We start from the raw sequence: 8,617 nt of genomic DNA, 5'->3' as shown, positions 1-8,617 counted from the left end.
TGTATGTGTGTGTGTGTGTGTGTGTGTGTGTGTGTGTGCGCGAGCACCCATGTTTGCATTTTACCAAGGAGGATCATGACGATAATCTACATTACACTAAAATAGTTCCAAATTGCTGTGCTAAAAACATTTAGCCATACGGGGGATCTTGACTGGAAGTGGCTTATCTTCTAAATAGCTAAGAACAGCTCTGGACCTTGGTATTTTTAGTGTGGACAAATAAAATTAAGACAGACCTTTCAAAACAAAACCATAGATAGATAGATAGATAGATATAGATGTGTGACTAGTAAATCTCTAGTCATTCCTTAACACATCATTGTCTGATTAACATCATCTTAACATTCATGAGTGATGCGAGTCTCTAGAGAGGATGAATAAAACTCATGAATAGTGGAGTCAGTGAAGCTTTCTGCATTGTGTTTTGTGCTCTTCTGTGACAATCTCACTGTTTTGGAGACACCCCACAATCTGTTGCTCTTATGTGATATTCATTATAGCCTGAGAGAATGACGGGCCCTTTGGCCTTTCAGACAACCAGGGGAGCTTCTCCTTCTCCTCCCATGGCCTGCCTCTGTTTCAAAGTCCCAGCATTCACATTTGAGTCCCAACAATGGTTAACACTGACAACACCGTCTTTCCCACCCAAGAGCCCTCCAGGTTAACTCAAGCTGAAGATACCTCAACTCATCCACGACCCACCCACCCACACAAACCCTCTCCATTGTCTCTCCAGCATATGTCTGTGAAACAGTGAGGAAAAGAGGGCATTGTTGGCTTTAGGGAGAAGTCAAGCAGGGCACATTAGCACATTAGCAGCCAGTCACCCCAGAGAGATGGGCCACCTCAGCAGGAGAGGGTGGGGCCATGGGGCAGACCACTCTACAGGAATTCAAGACATCCATACAATCCTCTGCATTGATCTATCGATCCCAGTCCCAGAATGCTCTCTCAATTCAAAGCACTCCAATAGTCAATAGCCTCTTGACCCATAGTGAAGCACTCAAGCCTACACCTCCTCCAAAAACTCCGACCAGCCTTTTCCAGGAACGTCGTTACAGGCCGGAGGCCCTGTACATCAATGATGCAGGAGGACTGATGTCATGCATCTTGTGGGACACCAATCAATCACTCGGTAATAGCCCAATAAATGCACATTGTGTTGTAAAAAGGGGGATGGATAGAACCTTCTTACGCTATTTGAGAAGATCAGGGCTTTTGTAAAAGAAATGTTGCTGATTTTATCACAAGAAATTGTGACTTTCAGTTGATTTCCACTGTTACTCACCAGTGTGTCTATTAGTAAGGTCCTCGGTAATAGCCCAATAAATGCACATTGTGTTGTAAAAAGGGGGATGGATAGAACCTTCTTACGCTATTTGAGAAGATCAGGGCTTTTGTAAAAGAAATGTTGCTGATTTTATCACAAGAAATTGTGACTTTCAGTTGATTTCCACTGTTACTCACCAGTGTCTATTAGTAAGGTCCTTAAAGGGATAGTTCACCCCAAAATTAAAATTCTGTCATCATTTACTCACCCTCATGTCGTTCCAAACCTGTATGAGTTGCTTTCTTATGTTGAACACAAAAGAAGATATTTTGAAGATTGCTGATAATCAAACAGTTGGTGGTTGCCATTGACTTCCATAGTATTTTTTTTCCTACTATGGAAGTCAATGGCAACCACTAAAATACCCACTCAATGGTAAAGAAACGCACACTTCAGCAGCATCGCTCCTGGCTTCATTACTGTAACATAATTCAGTAAACTGTTGTGTACTTGTGTGATTATCAATCACTGTGCAAAAAAGCAACGCTCAATCTATGAGTTCTTTATGGGCTGACGAAAGTCTTGATTCAGACAGACACTCATTGAAAGCAAATTATTATTGCACTGCTAATGACTCCCAGGCCGCTGTGGAGAGCAGCTAGTATGATCAATCAGCTACATGCGGCTCCACCAGCTCTCAGCTCAATACTGATCAATGCTCTCTAATAAGCACCAATAAATCACAGTCCTGATGACTTACTGGCTGAATCCAGTATCAGTATCATTCAGTTGACTCTAATGAATATCCATACACAGCAGCAGTGTTAAATGAAGAAGCAATGAGCAGATGCTGAGTAAGCACTCTACAGAGACAGTCCTCACAAAGACAGTAAATCTTTCTTTGTTCAATCCATGTAAAATTTATGCCATAAAGCTAAAATAAGCACACAAACAAATCAACTCAGTGGATTGGTTCTGCATAAAGTACTTCTGATGTGTTGTTATTGGATGCTTTTAGATGTATCAAAAGGATGAGACATGAAGAATATCGTCTTTTGTCTGCAAGGGTGCATACACACACACACACACACACACACACTGGAATCAAAGTGCTGATGTTCAGCAATCTGCTCATGCTGCAAGTCGTTTTAGGAAACTTTGTAATTGTGTCTCCCATCCTATGTATGTGTGTGTGTGTGTGTGTGTGTGCAGAGATTTTCCTGTCTCTCCTCTTACTGTCCTGTGTAATAAAAGTGAAAAGCCCACAAATATATACTATAAAACATACTGTACAGAGATAATGAGCATAGTCCGATTTTTTGATAGATGTATCTGTAACTTAAGTGTGTAATGCAAAAAAAAATCTATTCTGAATGTATTTTATTTTGAAACCTATTTTTAGTATTTTTTCTGGCAGTTTACATGTCTGTTATTACTATTCCACTGAATACATGTAACCAGTTACAAAGAATATTTAAAAAGTCCCCAGTAAAAATAATGACTTCCTGACATCATATTTGAGGAAGTGACATCATTGCATATATTTTGACCACAGACCAGTGTTTCAATATTCTCACTTATATTGTTAATGTCAAAGTCAATGCTTTGTTATAGGGTGGAAAAACTATAACAAAGCAACCAAAATGAAGTGATACATTAAAAAAAAAAATTGATCTCATAACTATTTTGGTTATGAGTTGGTGATTTTGTAGATAGATAGATAGATAGATAGACAGATAGTGGAGGTGCTGAAGTGCGGTCATACGTGTGATGTCCATGTCCCAACAGATGGGACGGTCACTGTATCCCATCAGCCACTTCTGCCAGCAGCATGATGGACCACTGTATGAGTCCCTTGGGAATCCCCGGGTGAGCCCTCATCCCGGATAAGAACTGTCAATGAATGTGATTGATCCTCCTGCAACTTTCCACCCTCACACACACATCTGGAGAGACGCTGCTCTCTTTCTGTCTCTGTCAGTCACACACACACTGATCCATGCCTCTCGAGCTGATCAAAGCATTATTCATCACGCACAGGAAGAGGGCCGAGGTGGGGTGGAGAAGAGGACCTTCTGTCCACTTAGAAACCATTACAAGTAGAACTACACAACCTGACCTCCCACAGCTGTAACGGGCTATATACTCACATACTTGTGAGTGTGTCAAATGACAGACCATCTGCTTATTACCCTGTTAAATTCTAGTTCTTCAGAAGTCTGAGGATTAACTTTTTTTTTTTGAGATCTCATTTGCAACAAAGAAACAGTATGAGAAACAGGTTTTCACTGTTGTTTCTCTCTCTCCAAATGTCATTGTAGTCTAGGAGAAACAGTTGTGATTTTATATAAGACATTTAGCATTTGTGATTTTACTTTCTTACATGTAGCTGAGTGAGTTAGCGAGCAAATTAATTAGTAGACCTTTCTGTAGAAAGAGAGTTCAGTTCAGACAGTAGAGGTCAGGAGAAACACTACCAAAACATCCCTGAAGTTTGTACTAGGCCCAGGATGTTTGGCAGGCGAGTTGAATTTTTTCGACAGCTGAGGCATTTAAGCGCTACAGAATAACAGTATTACAACATTCAGCCGTTGGGTCTGGCACCAGGCGGAGGCCCCCTGAGGAGGAGAGAGAATCAGCTGTTTCAGCATGCATACGTTTGTTTGAGTGTCTGCGGGGAAGGCATGTGCTTTTACTGCCCTGCAATTCTGACATAAAAGCAATAAAATAAAGTGATTCTCCATGGAGAAAGAACAGCTTATTCTAAGATTTGTGTACCTGCATGAAAAGCGTGCTGTTATGAGGACAGTATATCATATGGGAAAGGGTAGTGGTGGGTCCATTTGCTCTGGGATCTCTTGGGGAGGTACTTAGGTTGCTGTAAACTGATGCCGAGCAGCTCTGGACAGCTGGACTAGCTCATCTGTCTATAGGCTTTCATCAAAGAACTGCTTCAGCCCCTAAGGATTTCCGTACAACCAGCCTATACTCTCGCTCTGTGTGGGGTCCGACATGATCATGTAACCAAAGCTTATTAAACATTGATGTAACATTCATAACATACATAATTTATCAGAACTTTTATGTCAAGTAAGAATACAATCAGATGATCCGCACAAAATCATAATGATCAAGTGCCAAGCGTATAGGGTTCTTGCTTATTTTGTAATAATGATGCCTTGAGATTATCACACTTATGAAATATGTTTTGAATTGAAATTACTTTATTATGTGAATAGAAAGAGACTACCAAGTGATACAAAAGACATGAAACCAGCAAAAAATTGGTTGCCAATGGTCAATTACAGTAGGCTTCAGTGGTCATTGAGCAAAGGATAATGTACGTCCAACCAGCTGTTACTGCAAAATTAATGTCGCAAGTAAATACTTAGACAAAATAATGATTTGAGGTGAAATATTTTATTAGTTCATCAAATGCAACGATTAGGCATACACTGTATTAAGGTCCTAGATCACGTAATTGTCATGACTCACAAAGAGTTTCACAAAGAGGTTTCATCAGCTGAACAATCGGCATATTGTTAAACAATAGTACAATCCAATGAACGCACTGTACTTCTATCCCTCTCAACCTAATTTTCATTCCTGTCAAAAATAAAATAAATAAATATGCCTTTACCCTGACTAAGGTCTATTGTAAGGTCTATTGATCAACCAAAAACAAGTGCAATTTTTCAGTTCTTGACAGAAGTCTTCTGAAAGTTGATTTCCTGGATATGTTGTGTAATTTCTCCAGCACTGAGATGTGTGAAGGGTCTGGAGTGGGTGGCTTGGGACAAGATGCATGTCAAGTGTGATTGCATTGCATTATTCTTACGGCTGTGACATTTCTCACATCTAGATACCGTTAATGTATCAGGAGATGCATTGGAGGTGTTTAAGGTCACAGGTAACAGGCATGATGTTTGCAAACAGCTCCAACATACTGCAAATGCAAGTAACCAGATACTCAGTTGGTTACCATTTTAATAGAGATTTCTTAGTTTGTCAAGCTGAACACAGGAGCATTCACATTATCACAATATAAACTTATTAAGTGCACGGCGACGATTACAAATGCGGTGATTTTAATTATGAAAGAAAAACTTTGTGGTCCAATTACGCCACCTGCTGGTGATATATGTAATAAAAGACGTATTTATATGTGACCCTGGACCACAATTTTTTTTTTATTTGAGATTTAAGCTGAATAAATAAGCTTTCCATTGATGTATGGTTTGTTAGGATAGGATCATATCTGGCTGAGATAAAACTATTTGAAAATCTGGAATCTGAGGGTGCAAAAAAAAAAAAAAACCACTAAATATTGAGAAAATCGTCTTTAAAGTTGTCCAAATGTAGTTCTTAGCAAAGCATATTCCAAACCAAAAATTAAGTTTTGATATATTTATGGTAGGAAATTTACAAAATATCTTAATGGAACATGATCTTTACTTAATATCCTAATTATTTTTGGCATAAAAGAAAAATGTATCATTTTGACCCATACAATGTATTGTTGGATATTGCTACAAATATACCTGTACTTATGACTGGTTTTGTGGTCCAGGGTTACATATGAATTTATATTTAAATCCTAATTGTTACACATATATGCAAAATTAAACAAATGTATCTTCAAATAAACAACACATAATCACCAATAGAAGATCAGTGATTCTGATGTTTGTACTGTACATTTGTCTGCCCACCAAGAATTTCGTTTTATGAGTGAAGTGCAGAGTGGATCTTGGCTGAGGGATCAGGGCAAAGCTATAACATGGGTGACTCATTAAAATGTCTGTTCCAGACCGTTTTTTTTAAATCATAAATTGAATTTACGTTTTTGTACATTGTGCATTGCATTGCAGCATAATGTGTACATTGTGCAAGAGCATTGTGTCACACTTTCTGAATATTTCTGAATATTTCTCAGGGTGGGTTTATTTTTGAAAGTCTGTTTCCACACATACACACATTAAAGTTAGAGATATTTTGAAGAATGTTGGTAGCCCAACAGTTGATGGTAGCCACTGACGTCCATAGTATTTTATGGAAGTCATTGGCTACTGTCAACTGTTTGGTTATGAACATTTTTCAAAATATCTTCTTTTGTGTTCAAAACTACAGATTTGTAACAAGTAGAGGGTGAGTAAATTATGTCAGAATTTTTAGGTGAACTGTCCCTTTCCACTAGTGACTGAGAGGTATTTATGTTCGGTATTTCAGCAATGATTAGTATTAGGTATTTACAGTACCAAATCCAAAGTGACTTTGTATGAACAGTATGTGTGATCCAGTATTTCAACCAGGGATCTATCACACCCAAAGCAAGAAATTACGACAGTACGTTTGTCAGAAGATTAATACAGGTTTTTATAAGCACAGGCAGAAGATTGGTGTTATAATAATAATAATAATAATAATTACATTTATTGGAAGGAGTCATTCATCCTCATACTGAGCTTTCTGGCATCATCATTCATAATGAAACTAAAAAGTGGGGAAGCTATCTTTTTGTACTGCATTATGTACATATAAATAAATATTATTTTCTTTTTTTATGTTTGTTATTATTAAAAAAATCTGTGAAACATTTTTGGTATTAGTAGGCTATATATACTATAAATTAAAAAAATAATGTATTATATATTTATAATATATATATATATATATATATATATATTTAATAATAATCAAGATTAACACAAGTAACTAAATAAATAATGAAAGCAAGAAATTACGACAGTACGTTTGTCAGAAGATTAATACAGGTTTTTATAAGCACAGGCAGAAGATTGGTGTTATAATAATAATAATAATAATAATTACATTCAGTCATTTAGCAGACGCTTTTATCCAAAGTGACTTACAAATGATGAAGACAATGGAAGCAATCAGAATCAACAAAAGAGCAATAATAAGCAAGTGCTATGACAAGTCTCGGTTAGCCTAACGAAGTACATAGCACTTTTTTTTTTGTTAATTATAATAGATAAAAAGAAAACGAATAGAGAAAGCTCGTGTTAGAAGTCTTTTTATTATTAGTAGTATTATTTGATTCAAAAGAATGACTTAACCATCGTCTTAAATTCTATATCAGATGGATTATTCATCTTGAACAGTTTGTTTCTGCAATTGCTTCCACTTTTTAATGGAAGAATGTACTAAATAGGAAATTACCAATGGAACAAAACTCACTCCTAATGATGATGACAAAATTATTTTTTATATTTCTCACTGGCCCAAGTAACTCAGATTCAATATCACAAGCTTTATTGTATTTTTGTGCGCTTTTCCTTTCCTCTCAACGGTTTGTTAATGGTGGACCCAAGTTTGAAAATAACAACAAAGTTACATGCAAGTCAGCGTTTGGTGCTGTTCCTGACACCTTTAAACACTCTCAGGGTCAGGATGGAAAATTCATGACGGAGGCAAAGAGCTGCTATGAATGTCAATGGCATGTCTGAACACTGCAGAGTTAAAATAGACAGGAAGCTGTCAGTGGGACATTGAGTAATGCTCACACTGAGCGTCATGAATCCTAATAGGGGTGTGATGAAGCTGCTTCTAAAACAGAGAGAGAATGACTGGCTTACCTTATGACCCCACATGATACAATATATTGGAAGGAGTCTGAAACACAGCCTAATTTTTATTTTTGGGTGAACTAACCCTTTAAAAAGCAACCTTTAAGTCTTATCCTAATAATGGGAATAAACTGAGTATGCTATATAAAACTTTAACTGAGTATATGTAAATAAAGGAGTTAACATGCTTTTAAAATTATTATTTAAATCATGAGCAGTCCAAGAAATATATCTTTAGTTGCACTGCATGCATTATTTAGTGTCCTGCAGTCATATAAATTGCTCGTTCTTAATCTCTTGTTCCGACATGCTCTACATTTTAATATAATGTTTTTATCTTAACAAATACCGATAGGAGTGCAGTGTACTATTCCACAAGGAAAAGGTCTCTAATCCATGACGGGCCCCACTTTATATTAAGTGGCCTTAACTACTATGTACTTAAACCAAATTTAAGTACAATGTACTTATTGTGTTCATATTGTATTGCAAAACACTTTTGCAAAACGCTATTGAGGTGGGATACGGGTAAGGTTAGGGGCAGGTTTGGTGGTATGGGTAGGTTTAAGGGTTAAGGTGTAAGGGATGGGTCAACTGTGTAATTATAAATGTAATTACAGAAATTAATTACAGATGTAATTACATGCAGGTATTTTAAAAATATAAGTACAATGTAAAAACATGTATGTACACAATAAGTGCATTGTACCAAATTATTAATTTAAATGTAAGTACATAGTTGTTAAGGCCACTTAAT

The sequence above is a fragment of the Sinocyclocheilus rhinocerous genome, unplaced genomic scaffold (assembly GCF_001515625.1).
Source record: "Sinocyclocheilus rhinocerous isolate Xijiao unplaced genomic scaffold, SAMN03320098_v1.1 scaffold574, whole genome shotgun sequence".
Taxonomy (NCBI): domain Eukaryota; kingdom Metazoa; phylum Chordata; class Actinopteri; order Cypriniformes; family Cyprinidae; genus Sinocyclocheilus; species Sinocyclocheilus rhinocerous.
The sequence above is the reverse complement of the archived record's forward strand: the minus strand, read 5'-3'. Positions refer to the sequence as shown.